General features: G+C 36.7%; 1 protein-coding gene across 2 annotated transcripts in view; it reads left to right on the top strand.

Moving 5' to 3' along the window:
• NALCN (sodium leak channel, non-selective) overlaps positions 1-13,378 on the top strand; it is a 413,720-nt gene that overhangs the window by 43,723 nt on the left and 356,619 nt on the right. The window lies entirely within an intron of this gene.

Genomic DNA, 13,378 nt, shown 5'->3' with positions numbered 1-13,378 from the left:
AAATGATGATTGTATGACTAATGGTTAGATAATGAAATGTTCACTTCGTACTATCATCAAAAAATTTTTAAATATTCACTAAAGTTTAAATTGGACTTGATAACTACTTCCTGATATTCTGTATCTATGAAGATAGAAAAATGTAACATTTTAAGAGATTTTTTAAGTTCTCATGGAAACAAAAGATAGTGTTTTACCCCAAATAAGGGAAAGAAATTATTTTGTTAGCCATGTGATCCTCTATTTCTGCATGCAGTTGAACTTAAAACATAATTAAGTGCCTAATAGTGCATAGATATTTGGTCAACATTATGTGTAAGTAATTGTGATTAATTAAAATGGAGCACATTTTTTCTGTTAATCAAATTATGCAATACAATGAATTTCAACTCACTTATAAAATTTGTTTATAACTAGCTTTATGTCTCATTGAAATGTACTCATGTTGAAAAAATCAATTTTTAAAAGTCAGAGTCATTAAGTATTATAGAAAAAAATTATAAAGAGCTTCTATTGTAAGATTGCAGAGTAAAGACACCTTTCCATCTCTAAAATTATCCAAACATCAAGTACTCTGAGAAACAGAAATTCAAATTCTATATTTAAGGACTCTGAAAAACCTGTAACTATAAACCACTCAGAGGGTGAAGGGACTAACCGAAAACTTGCTGAAAGGATTCTGGCTACCGAGGATCTCAGACAGAGCTAGCAGAATTCTAAAATAACAACTATTTCCAAAGGAGCAGTATAGTCCTCACTCGAGTCAGAGTAAATCAATGTGTAGCTGACTGTGGGAGCTTTCTGGGACTCCATGTGGCATCACAAAGTAGAGGCCCTTATTACTGCGAGCAGTTGGTAGAGAGATAGAGAAGAGGACAGACACTCCATTGTGAGTTTCCCAATACTGCTAATTTGTGTTGATTTGGACCAGGGAAAGACTCATCTAATATTATGCAGCAAAAAGAAAGAAAAACTTTCTACCTTTTGTGACAGCATGGATGGAACTGGAGAATATTAAGTGAAAAAAGCCAGTCAGTAAAAGACAAATACCATATCATCTCACCTATAAGAGGAATCTAATGAACAAAATAAACTAGTGAATGAAATAGAACCACAGGCAGGGAAACATAAAACAAACTAAAAGTGACCAAAGTGGAGGGGGTAGGAGGTAATGGTGGAAAAAAGGGCAAGGGACTAGAAAAAGAACATGTATAAATGACTCATAGGCATGGACAACAATGTGGGAATTGGCTGTGGGAGCAGGTGGGATGGGCGAAGGAAGGCAAAGGGAGAAAATTGGGACAACTGTAACAGAATAACAGAAATGATTTAGTAAAAATAGATTTGCAAATCTGGCTATACCTTAGGATGAGCTGAGGAGCCTTTTAATACTCACCAATTCCCAACCACCATTACCAGGACAAATAAATAAAAATTTTAGAGTAATCCAAAGCAAAGATTGCTATAAAAAGTTCTCCAGGTGATTCTAATGTGTATGCAGAGTTGTGAGCCACTGAAATGAAGATATATGATAAACAGACACATCCAGCTATCCCATAACATTACCTCACCACTCCTCTATGTGGTACAGTGACTAATATTGTGTCCTGTAAAAATTGATGTGTAGGTGAGTAATAATAAAAAAATCAGAATCATATCTATAGCAATATACCTTTAGATGGATTTAAAACTGAGAAAGTTTTTCAAGGCATATAACTCAAAATTTGTAGGAAAAGAAAACCTAAATGTACAGTTTGTCTCAGTAAATTAATATAGAATAATTAATGCATAAGTATATCTTAGTAAAGATGTTGGAATTCAAAGTTAAAGAAAGCATCCACTAGGCATCCAGAAAAAAAATGAGATCTGAAACTTTACATTCTAGGATATAATGACACAATGCTTACAAAGTGGTTAGGGAAAGAATATATTGAACTCTTTTCTTATTATTTTTAACAGTCAAGAACTCAGAGACTTCATTTTATATAAAATCTTGAAGTCATTCAACTAATCAGGGATAACTGCTCATGAGCTGAGTGTCTAGTGTCATCGATATAATTGTAGGATTTATAAAATATGTAAATATTACAAATTATGATTGTGTAGAAGAAAGAAGAAAAACAGGAGAAGCAGTGTAATGGTGTTGATATCCCTAACATTTATACTTAGCAGAAAAACAAGTATTTTATACAATATATGGATCAATATAATGGAGGTATTTGTACACTTGCCATGAAAATGTACTACAAAGACAAAAATTAGGAAAAATTCAAAACTCAATACATACAGTGGTTCTGGAGTTTTGGTCACAGCTGTAATCTATACTAGTGTGGTGACTATGGGAAAGTAATTACCCCTTCTTGCCTTGTTTTCTTCATCTGTGAACTAGATAAGTTATAGACTTACATTATAGGGTTAATGTGAGAAGTAACTGAGAAACTACACTTATAATAGTTTTTGGCACAGAGCGTACACACAATGAGCTAGAAATTAGAGATACAGTAGCAAAATATGAAAGGATCTCTGTGTTACTTGAGGAAAAATTACAACTTAATAATGGAGGGAAAAGACCCTGAATGGCCACAGCAATCTTGAGACAGAAGAACACAGTAGGAGGAATCACAATACTTGACATCAAACAAAGGCACTGTGATCAAAACAGTCTGGTACTGGCATAAGAACAGACATATAGATCAATGGAACACAAGAGAGAGCCTAGAAATAAACCCAGATCTATATGGTCAACTAATATTTAATAAAGGGGAAGGAACATAAAATGGAGTGAGATGAGCCTCTTCAACAAATGGTGTTGGGAGAAGTAGACAGGGACATGCAGAAAAATGAAACTAGACCACCAACTTACACCACACACCAGAATAAACTCAAGATGGATCAAAGACTTAAATGTAAGACATGACACCATAAAAGTCCTAGTGGAAAACATAGGCAGGAAAATTTCAGATATCCCATGTAGCAATATTTTCATTGATTTATTGCCTAAGGCAAGGGAAGTAAAAGAAAGAATAAACAAATGGGACTACATTAAACTAGAGTTTCTGCTCAGCAAAAGAAAACATCACCAAGATGAAAAGGGAACCAATCATATGGGAAAACATATTTGCCAATGATACCTCAGACAAGGGATCGATCTCCAAAGTATATAAAGCACTTACAAATCTCAACACCAAGAAGACAGATAGCCCAATTAAAAAATGGGCAAAGGACCTGAACAAACACTTCTCCAAGGAGGATATACAGAGGGACCATAGGCATATGAAAGAATGCTCCACATCACTAGTCATCAGAGAGATGCAAATAAAAACCACAATGAGATACCACTTTACACCAGTCAGGATGACCATCATCAACAAATCAACAAACAAGTGCTGGTGAGGATGTGGAGAAATGGAAACCTTAGTGCACTGTTGGTGGAAATGCACACTGATGCAGCCACTATGGAAAACAGTATGGAATTACCTCAAAAAACTACAAATGGAACTGCCTTTTGAACTAGCAATTCCACTGCCAGGGTTATACCTGAAGAATACTGAAACCCCAATTCAAAAGAACTTATGCACCCCTATGTTCATAGCGGTGCTATTTACAATAACCAAGTGCTGGAAACAGTGTAAGTGCCCATCTTATAGATGAGTGGATTGAAAAACATTGCACAATGGAATACTATGTAGCACAATGGAATACTATGTAGCAGAAAGAAAGAAGGAACTCCTGCCATTTTTGATAACATGGATGTAACTAGAGAAAATTATGCTTAGTGAAATAAGCCAGACTAATGAACAACACAAAGAAATGAACAAAATTGAACCAGAGACATGTAAACAAGAAACAGAGTAACAGTACTCAGGGGGTGGGAGGGAAGGAGAGAAGGGGAGTAAGAAGAGAAAGGTTTAGTAAAGGAACTAGAATAAATAACCCATGGACATGAACAACAGGGTGGGGATCGACTGTGGGAGAAGGGGTGAGCTGGATGGGCGGGGAGCAATAGGGGACATAGTAGGACAACTGTAATAGAAAACCAATAAAAATAAATTTAAAAAATATTAGAATCTTCTTCACTGAGCAATATACTATAAGTATCTTTTTATAGCAGTAAACATGCAGGGTATAAAAAAATAGAAGAGCATATGAGGAAAGCTTTACAATTTTTAAATAAAGAGAACTAATAAAGTAAATACATTTTATGTCCTGATGCTAATAAAAATTAATATTCATTTTCAAAGTCACCTTAAATAAAATTGTTGGACAATTTGCAGTATTTATTTATTTTAATTTGCGGTATTTAGAAAGCAAACTTTAATATTCAAATTTCAAAGAGAAAGAGAAAGTGAATTCAAACACACAGGAGAAAATGCATGTTGCTGTCAATTACACATAGTAAACACATATCATAATGGCATTTTTACTTCAATTCAAGTAAGTGTGAACCTTACTATAACAAAAATACATTTTTTGTTGCTTCAACATTCTCTTCCACATCTCTAGCCTATATGTCCACCATCCTATTTTGTGTCAAATAATATTTATCATTTGCTGCAATTGCCTCTAACCCTTAGCCAAATGTCCACAGTTCAATAAATTATCTTGTAAACCTGCATTGTTTCCAAGGTACTTTTTTAGATTTGAGATTGTTACATACAAGTAACATACAGCATGCACCAACTGTCCTTGTGAATGGCTAGATGCAAAGGCCCCTAGTGGTCCTCAGTTTGCAGTGGGCATCACTCTTCTTTGCACGCATCTCTCTGTCCTAGAGACTTGGGGATGAAAGGAGAAGGCAGGACATCTGGCAGATTACATGTCTCCTGCTCTTTCTTAACGAGTCCTGACAAGTCAAAAAGAATGGCAGTTACTTGTGGCCAGCTGACTTCTAAACAGCACTGAGTTTGTAGCCAAGATACAGGCTTTAACCTCAGTACAGAGGCAGCAAGACTTGGTTCCAAATGTGATCAGTATGTAGCTTTGGACAAATTAATTTTTTCTCTGCTCATTCTCATCTCTTATCAGTTGGGGATAATGACACCTTATGGGTTTATTTTGAGGATGAAAAACACAATAAATGGAAAGAAAACATTTTGCCTGGTGCTAGATATATAATAAGTAATTCAAAACATGTGAGAAGGCCACCCTCCCCTCCACACCCCCACTCTTATTAGGGTTTTCTGGACCCAAGGGTAGGTAGGACGACGACCATGTCCAGCTTGAAGCAGCTAGAGGAGCTTGAGACCTTCGCCCATTGTCCTTTACAAGATTACAAAGGGTCCTAATATTTGAGAGGGGGGGGTAGTTATTTTTTACGAACCAGGGGTATGGACTTGGGGGGTGATTGCTGGGGGAGGGAGATGCTGGGTGGAGGGGAGCAAAGGGGAGAAAATTGGAACTGTTGTAACAATATAATCAATAAAAAAACATTAAAAAAATACTGGCAGCAGTAGTTCTCATAAGTAATGATTGTAATTACAATAATAAAGATGACTGTCTGTTGGACAATTTGTCACAATAACATAGTGTTTGTTATTTCCTGGCTTTATCATTGATTATTTAATATACAGAACAGGGAAAATAGTGTACTATATACAGCCCATGTAGCAGTAAAAGCATGTATAATTTAAATATATTTTCTATTAGTCATTTTCAGAAATCCTATTTATAGGTTGGTCTTGCGTATGTGCTCCTTTTATCTGATATAAATTGTTTCAATCATGTTTAGCTTATTATGGATTTTTTTAAAATTGTATTCTGTTTTTATGATTCAGAAGACCAATAACAAAAAATATACCTACTATCTGTTTAGTTCCTAAATGACTGTCCAGGGTAGATTTTACCATTAAATGACATTCATTGGGTTGTTCCATCAAAATGGAATGCTATGTTTTTTACCTGACTGTACAATGAATACAGAGTTCAAACCGCCATCTGAATAGCTTTGTACTCATCTCCTGTACCCAATTTCTTACCTTCTTTTGAAATAGCATGGCAAGGAAATTTTCAGTTTAATAACATTTGCTGTGATTTCCTTCCCACACGTGAAAGAGTTGTTGTGGCTTTTTCTCTAACTGGCATATAAAATCTGGGTAACTGTCTTCTCCACCAGCATCTTACCACAGATGAGTGATGCTAAACTTCTATTACAAAATTATGAATACAACTAAGCTTTGTGAGGTACTTTCTGAGTTTTCTATTTAACTAAACAGTGATCTGAAATGTAAAAAGTTTTTGGGGAGACAGTAAATTAGCAGAATCTGTGAATCATAAGAAATGAGTTTAGCCTTGCCTCTGTACAGGGATCTCTGGAACTCTGACCTCACTCATTCTGATGCTTTTTTCTCATCTGTAAAACTGTCTAGTAAACCACATGGCATTGTTATCATTCCCAGCTCAAAATTCCTCTGATTTCATGGTCAGGGTTATTACAGAATTTTGCAATGTCTCCTCTTTTATGTAACAACCCACGGGTTAATAAGCATGAGGTAATACAGAGGAAGGGAGGGGCTGAAAGTGGGTTAAATACTCAGAAAACAGAAGTAGGGAAAATTTTCTAAATGTGATTTTTTTTTTTTTTTAGTTTCACTTCCATAGTGTAGTCTTCTGGGTGTCATCTGTCCCCAAACCTTTTCACTGTGTGCTTACTACCCACCTACCCACATACTCACTTCAGTCATGGAATCTGAATATCTGCTAAACAGATTTTGCCATCTTCAAATATGTCCTTTGATAACATACATTCCTCGGTGGGTCTAGAGCATGGGGAGTGTGTGATTTCCTAAGTGCAGAGGCTAACATCTTACAGGTATGTGTTAGTTGAGGATGCTTAAGAATGAACTGTAGGAAAGGTACCCTGAAATAAAGATGGAAAGGTATTTAAACAGAAGGCAGAGAAGCAACCAGCAATTCAGACACAATTTTACAAAGGGATTTAGGAAAAGAGAGGAAATAAACCACAGAGTGCTAAAGACCATTCAGGAAACAGCATAGTTAGGGCTTCTGCTCAGTGCTTCAATGCATGCTTTCCATAGGTTTTCGGAAGGAGCACCTGTTGAAAGTCTGCTAAAGACAGAAAGTGGCTCAAATCTGAGAGGGGGCAAAAATTCAAATGTATGGGAATATATAAAATTATATTTGTGAACTTAATTAAACTATAGGAAACTCAATGGCACAGGCTAAACATAAATATGATTCTAAAGATTCTAAACTGGCAGATAAAGTACAAGAGGGCGGATAGTTTTGAGAGTGGAAAGAAAGATATAATTGATTAATGAAAACCAAACACTGGTCCTCTAAGTAGAATGAAATGAAATCTGGAGGAATAGTTAATAGGGGCATAATGCAAGGTTAAGGACACCTTGTCCCCTCCCTTCTGTTCTTCCCCTTGATGTAAGATCCTGAACAGTCTAAGTATCAATCTATAGCAAAAAAAATAATAATAATATCAGACACCAGGGTGTTAACTTGAAAGCATCTATGTTGATTTTTCCCATCCATGAACATGGTATTTGCTTCCACTTGTTTTTATCTTTAATTTATTTCTTCTGTGTTATGTAGTTTTCTGAGTACAGGTCTTTTACATCCTTAAGTTTAAGTTAAGTTTATTCCTAGGCACTTATTTTTCTTGTTGCTATAGTAAATGGGATTTTTTTTTAAACTTTCTATCTCTGATATTTTATTGTTGGTGTACAGAAATGGTTTTGATTTCTGAATATTGACTTTGTACCCTGCTATTTTGTCAAATTCACTTCTTATGTCAAGTAGTTTATTAGTGGAGTCTAATGTTTTTTTCTATGTAAACTATCATGTTATCTGTGAATAATGACAATTTTACTTCTTCTTTTCCAACTTGGATGCCTTTTATTTCTTTTTCTTGTCTGATTGCTGTGGCTAGAACTTCCAAGACTGTTGAATAAGAGTGGAGAGATGGACATCCTTGTTTGTTCCTGATCTCAGGGAAAATGCTTTCAGTTTTTGTGCATTGAGTATGATGTTGACTTCAGGTTTCTCATATATAGCCTTTATTATGTTGAGGTATGCTCCCTCTATTCCCATTTTGCTGAGCGTTTTCAATATAAATGGATGTTGTACTTTATCAAATGCTTTTTCAGCATCTATTGATATGATCATGTGATTTTTGTCTTTCATTTTGTTTATGTGGTGTATTACATTTATTGACTTGTGGATATTAAACCATCCTTGCATCCCTGGGGTGAATCCCACTTGATCGTGGTGTATAATCTTTTTAGTGTGTTGCTGGATTCTGTTTGCCAATATTTGGTTGAGGATTTTACCATCTATGTCCATCAGCGATATTGACCTGTAGTTTTCTTTCTTTGTTGTCTCTTGACCTGGTTTTGGAATTAGGATAATACTGGCTTCATTGAAAGAGTTTGGGATTCTCGCTCTTCTTGGATTCTCTGGGACAGTTTGAGAAGTATAGCAGTTAGTTCTTCCCTAAATATTTTGTAGAATTCACCAATGAGGCCATCCAGTCCAGGGCTTTCATGTGCTGGGAGGTTTTCTATTACTACTTCAATTTCAATCTTTGTTATCAGTCTGTTTTGCTTCTTCTTGATTCAGTTTTGGAAAATTATATTATTCTAGAAATTTGTCCATTTCATCTAGGTTGTCAAGTTCTTGCCATTAGGGTGTTTGTAGTAATTTTTCTTAAAAGCCTTTGTATTTCTGGGATATTGGTTGTGATTTCTCCTCTTTCATCTCTGGTTTTGTTTATTTCGGTGGGTCCTTTCTCTTTTTTTCTTGATGAGCCTGGCTAAAGGCTTGTCGATTTTGTTTATCTTTTCATAGAACCAGCTCCTACTTTTTTTGATCTTTTGACTTGTTTGTTTAATCTCTATGTCATTTAATTCTGCTCTTATCTTGGTGATTTCCTTCCTTCTACTCACTCCTGACTTTGTTTGTTGTTGTTGTTCTAGTTCTTGCAGCTGTAGGGTTAGATTTTTTATTTGAGACTCTTCTATTGTTTTTAGGTAGGCCTGTATTGCTATGAACTTCCCTCTGAGGACTGCTTTTGCTGTTTTCCATAGGTGTTGGGCTGTTGTGTGTTCATTATCATTAGTTTCCAGAAACTTCTTGATTTCTTCCTTGATGTCTTTGTTAACCCATTCATTATTTAATGTCATGTTATTCATTCTCCATGAGTTTGTCTTTGAGTATTTTCCTTGAGGTTGATTTCTAGCTTCAAGGCATTGTGATCTATGAAGATGCTTGATATAATTTCAATTTTCTTGAATTTGTTGAGCCTTGTTTTATGTCCTACCATGTGGTCTATCTTTGAAAATGTCCCATGTGAATTTGAAAAGAATGTATATATTTTTTTCTTTGGGGTGAAACGTTCTATATATATCGACTAAGTTCATTTCATCTCGTGTGTTGTTCAATGTCTCAATATCCTTGATGTGTCTTTGCTTCGAAGATCTGTCCATTGTGGACAATGGGGTATTAAAGTCCCCTGCTATGAGTGTGTTGCTGTTGATATCCTTGTAGTCTTCCAATATTTTCCTTATATGCTTGAGTGCTCCTATGTTGGGTGCATATATGTTTACTAGGGTTATATCTTCCTGATGGATTGTTCCCTTAAGTATTATGAACAGTCATTCTTTGTCTCTTTTTAATACCTTTGCTGTGAAATCTGTTTTGTCTGATATACGTTTGCTACCCCAGCTTTTGTTCATGTCCGTTTGCTTGGAATACTTTTTTCCATCCCTTCACTTTCAGTCTGTGTAAATCTTTTGTTTTGAGGTGTGTCTCTTGTTGACAGCATATTTGTGGGAAATATTTTCATATCCATTCCGCTACCATATATCTTTTGATTGGAGCACTTAATTACATTTAAGGTTATTATTGACTGGTATTTATTCATTTCCCTTTGTACCTGTGTTCCTCTCCCTCTCTCTTTTTCTTTTTTTTCTTATAGCATCCCTTTAGCATCTCTTGCAGTACTGGTTGGGTGGAGATGTATTCCTTTAGTCTTCCTTTGTCTGGGAAACTCCTTTTTTCCTGTTCCGTTTTGAAAGAGAGCCTTGTAGGGTAGAGTAGTCTTGGTTGTCTGTTGGTTTTCATTGCTTGATATATATTCAACCATTGCCTTCTGGCTTGTAGTGTTTCTGTTAAGAAATCAGTTGATAGTCTTATTGGAGCTCCCTTATCTGTTATTTGCTGTTTCTCTTGCTGCCTTTAGGATCCTCTCTTTGTCTTTGAATGTTGCCATTTTGTTATGATATGCCTTGGAGTGGGCCTTTTTGGGTTCATCTTCATTGGGATCCTCTGTGCTTCCTGGGCTTGCCTGACTTTTTCTCTCATCAAGTTAGGAAAATTTTCTGTCATTACTTTTCCAAGCAGGTTTTCTATCCCATGCTCCTCTTCTTCTCCTTCTTGTATCCCTATAATATGGATATTGTTTCATTTCATGTTGTCCTGAAGTTCTCATAAACCCTCTTCATTCATTTACAGTCTTTTTTCATTTTGTTGCATTGTTTGGGAATTTTTTTCTACATTGTTCTCTAACTTACTGATCTGATCCTTTGCTTTATTTAGCCTAGTTTTGATTGATTTTACTGTGTCCTTCAGTTCAGAAATTGCATTCTCCATTTCTTCTTGGTTCTTATGGGTCATTTCTCTAGTTCTCGTAAGTTCGTTGTAGCTTCCATGGAGTTCTTTGTAATTCCTCTGGAGTTTGTTTAGTTTTCTTTGAGTTTGTCGAGTTCATTGAGCTTCCTTATAACCATTCTTTTGAATTCCATGCCTGATAATTTGCTTACCTATGTTTCCTCTAGCACTCTTTCTGGGGACTCCTATTTTCCTTTAATTGGGAGGTTGTTTCTGTGTCTCCCCATGTTGAATGCTTCTTGTTTTTCATTTTTTGTCTGCTTTGATTTCCCACCTTTGTGGTATGAGATTTGGTGTAGGAGATATGGGGGATTCAGTGGTGTCATCTCTTTGATCTCCTGAGCTTGATGCTCTTGTGATGCCCTTTATACCCTTTGTTTAAGCTGTCTTGTTGTATTTTAGTTACTATTTGGTGGATCCTTCCCTCTGGCTAGTTGATTGAGAGTCACTCTGCCCACCTTGTCTTGAGTTCTTTTGTGGAGATGCTGTTAAAACAGAAACACGCCACCCAGGCAAGAAACCCACACCCTCTAAAATATTCCCCATCCACAATCATGCTATCAGCAGCAAATGAGCTAGTATTAATATAGATGTAAAGAGTTTAAGGCTATTATACTATATGAAAAACAGGTAAGAGTTGTTTTAACAGATAGAAAGATGATTTTTGAGAGGGAAAATGTTAGAATAATAATAGTAGCAAGTAGAGTCAAGGCTGTGCGAGACAGTAAGTCATATTTACATTGTATGTTGAAAAATGGAGGGAAGAGTGCAGATTGAAGTGAGAAAGTGGAAGTGTATAGTATTAGGTTTATATAGCAGTTATGTCATATATTTAGTACAAGAGGGAGAATAAACAAAACAGACAAACAAAAAAGAAATTAAGAAGAATAGGAGGGAGAGAAGGTGGGGAAAATATTAAAGAGTTTTTCCCCAGTACAACCTTTGGGCACTGTCTTCTTTTTCTGGATCCACCCCTGGTCAAAATTCCATGAGTTTCAAATCTCTTCTGGCTGGCTGGCTGTGAGGCGATCTAGCTGGATTCTGAGCCTGCTATTCTCTCACTTGTGGGCCTGCCGCAACTCTCTGCTGTGAGCCACACTTAGTTGAGTCCCCTCACCCCCATCCTGTGGCACCCTCCAACCTTCCTCAGGTTTGTCTAGCAATGCTTTTCTGCTGGTGAGCCAGTGCACACGCCCATAATCCCTGTCCAGCCTTGGGTCCTATCTCTGCTCTTCCCCCCAAAAAGTCTCTGCTTTGCTTCCAAGCTGCAGCACTGGCAAGTGTCCCTGGCTGGCAGGGCCTTTTTGAGCACCAGCGTGTACCACTTGCCTGCCTGGGGTCCTTACTGAGTTTGGGGTTCTGCTGCAGCTTTCCCATTTGGGCCCCTCTCCACAGCTCATTTCTGCTTTTTTGTTTGGTGAATTCTTGATATGAGTGCCTGGGGCGCAGTGTTGCCAGCCCAGGGAATCTCCACCTAGACTCAGTTCATACAGTTTCTCATGTCCAGGCTGTTCAATGTCTTCCCACGCCTCCAGCTTTTTCAAGCAAACCTTCTCTTGACTCCCTCAGGGACTTTGCTTGTTAGGGCACCTACAGCTGGGTGAAATTTCCAAGCAGACCACGGCTAATGAGCCAGTCAGCATCTGCTCCTTTTGGGTGCGGTGCAGCAGAGGCACCAGGTTGGGAAGTGCTGTGACTCTGCTTGGGGAGCACGGGCTGAGCTTTCTGCCCTCTTTCACACCACTCCCACACTCCCATCCCTATTTGTCCTATCTGAAATCCGCACTCACTCACTCCACTCTGTGTTTGTACTCCAAGTCCTTCCATGATGGGAGCAAGCAGACAACACTGCTACCTACTCTGCTGCCTCTTCCTCTCTCTACAAGGTATACATTCTTATCTTTTTGAGAAATAAAGTACCAGTTATCTATTATGTTATAAATGAGTATACCCATTGACCAAGAAATTGTTCTAAAAATCTGTTTAGAAAATACTCAGAGGACATACACACAAATACATATGTTTGTATGTGTGTGTATTACTTATTTAATACACATTATTATTTACTGTGGTGAAACACTGAAAATCGTTTAAATGCCCATTGGTAGAGAAACAGTCAAAAGCATTTTATTAGATATCATGAAATTGATGAAGATGAAAGAAGGGAGGAAGGATAGGGGAAGGGAGGGAATTTATAGGGTAAAATTTATTTGTTTCATTCAATAAATCTCATGTTATTTGAAGTATTATTTTCATAATCTATAAAGGTTTAAAACGCAACTATAAACATGCTAATTTCTTGAAATACTAGGTATTTTCAGTATTACCTCCTATGTATAATATGAAAAAAATAACCACCTTATATCCTTAGAAATCCACTTCTAAAATTCCTTCTCTCATTGTCTAATGAAAAGTTACTCTAGCAGTTGCCTTTTGTGATCATTTCAACAAGAACTGTGAACATCTGCTAGATGCCAGGCACTGGATATCCTTTTAAAAAATCATGCCTGCAATTTCTATCTTTAAACTCCCTTTCTTCCTAATATTCTGGATATCTGCACATCTAATTTTGGCTTAAATAAATATGTGACCCTGTTTGAGATTCTAATGAAATCCTCCAGCACACACATTTGCACACAACCTAAGGCTATAAGACTCCTGTATTTGACTATCTCAATTAGTACTCTTATTGAAGTTTCATGGTCTTGACCTTTATTTAACAAAAAGATGTCAAATTGTCCTT

Source organism: Furipterus horrens, unplaced genomic scaffold (genome assembly GCF_987537825.1).
Source record: "Furipterus horrens unplaced genomic scaffold, mFurHor1.1.pri manual_scaffold_12, whole genome shotgun sequence".
Lineage (NCBI taxonomy): Eukaryota > Metazoa > Chordata > Mammalia > Chiroptera > Furipteridae > Furipterus > Furipterus horrens.
Note: the sequence above shows the minus strand (reverse complement) of the source record. Positions and strands in the feature narration are given on the sequence as shown.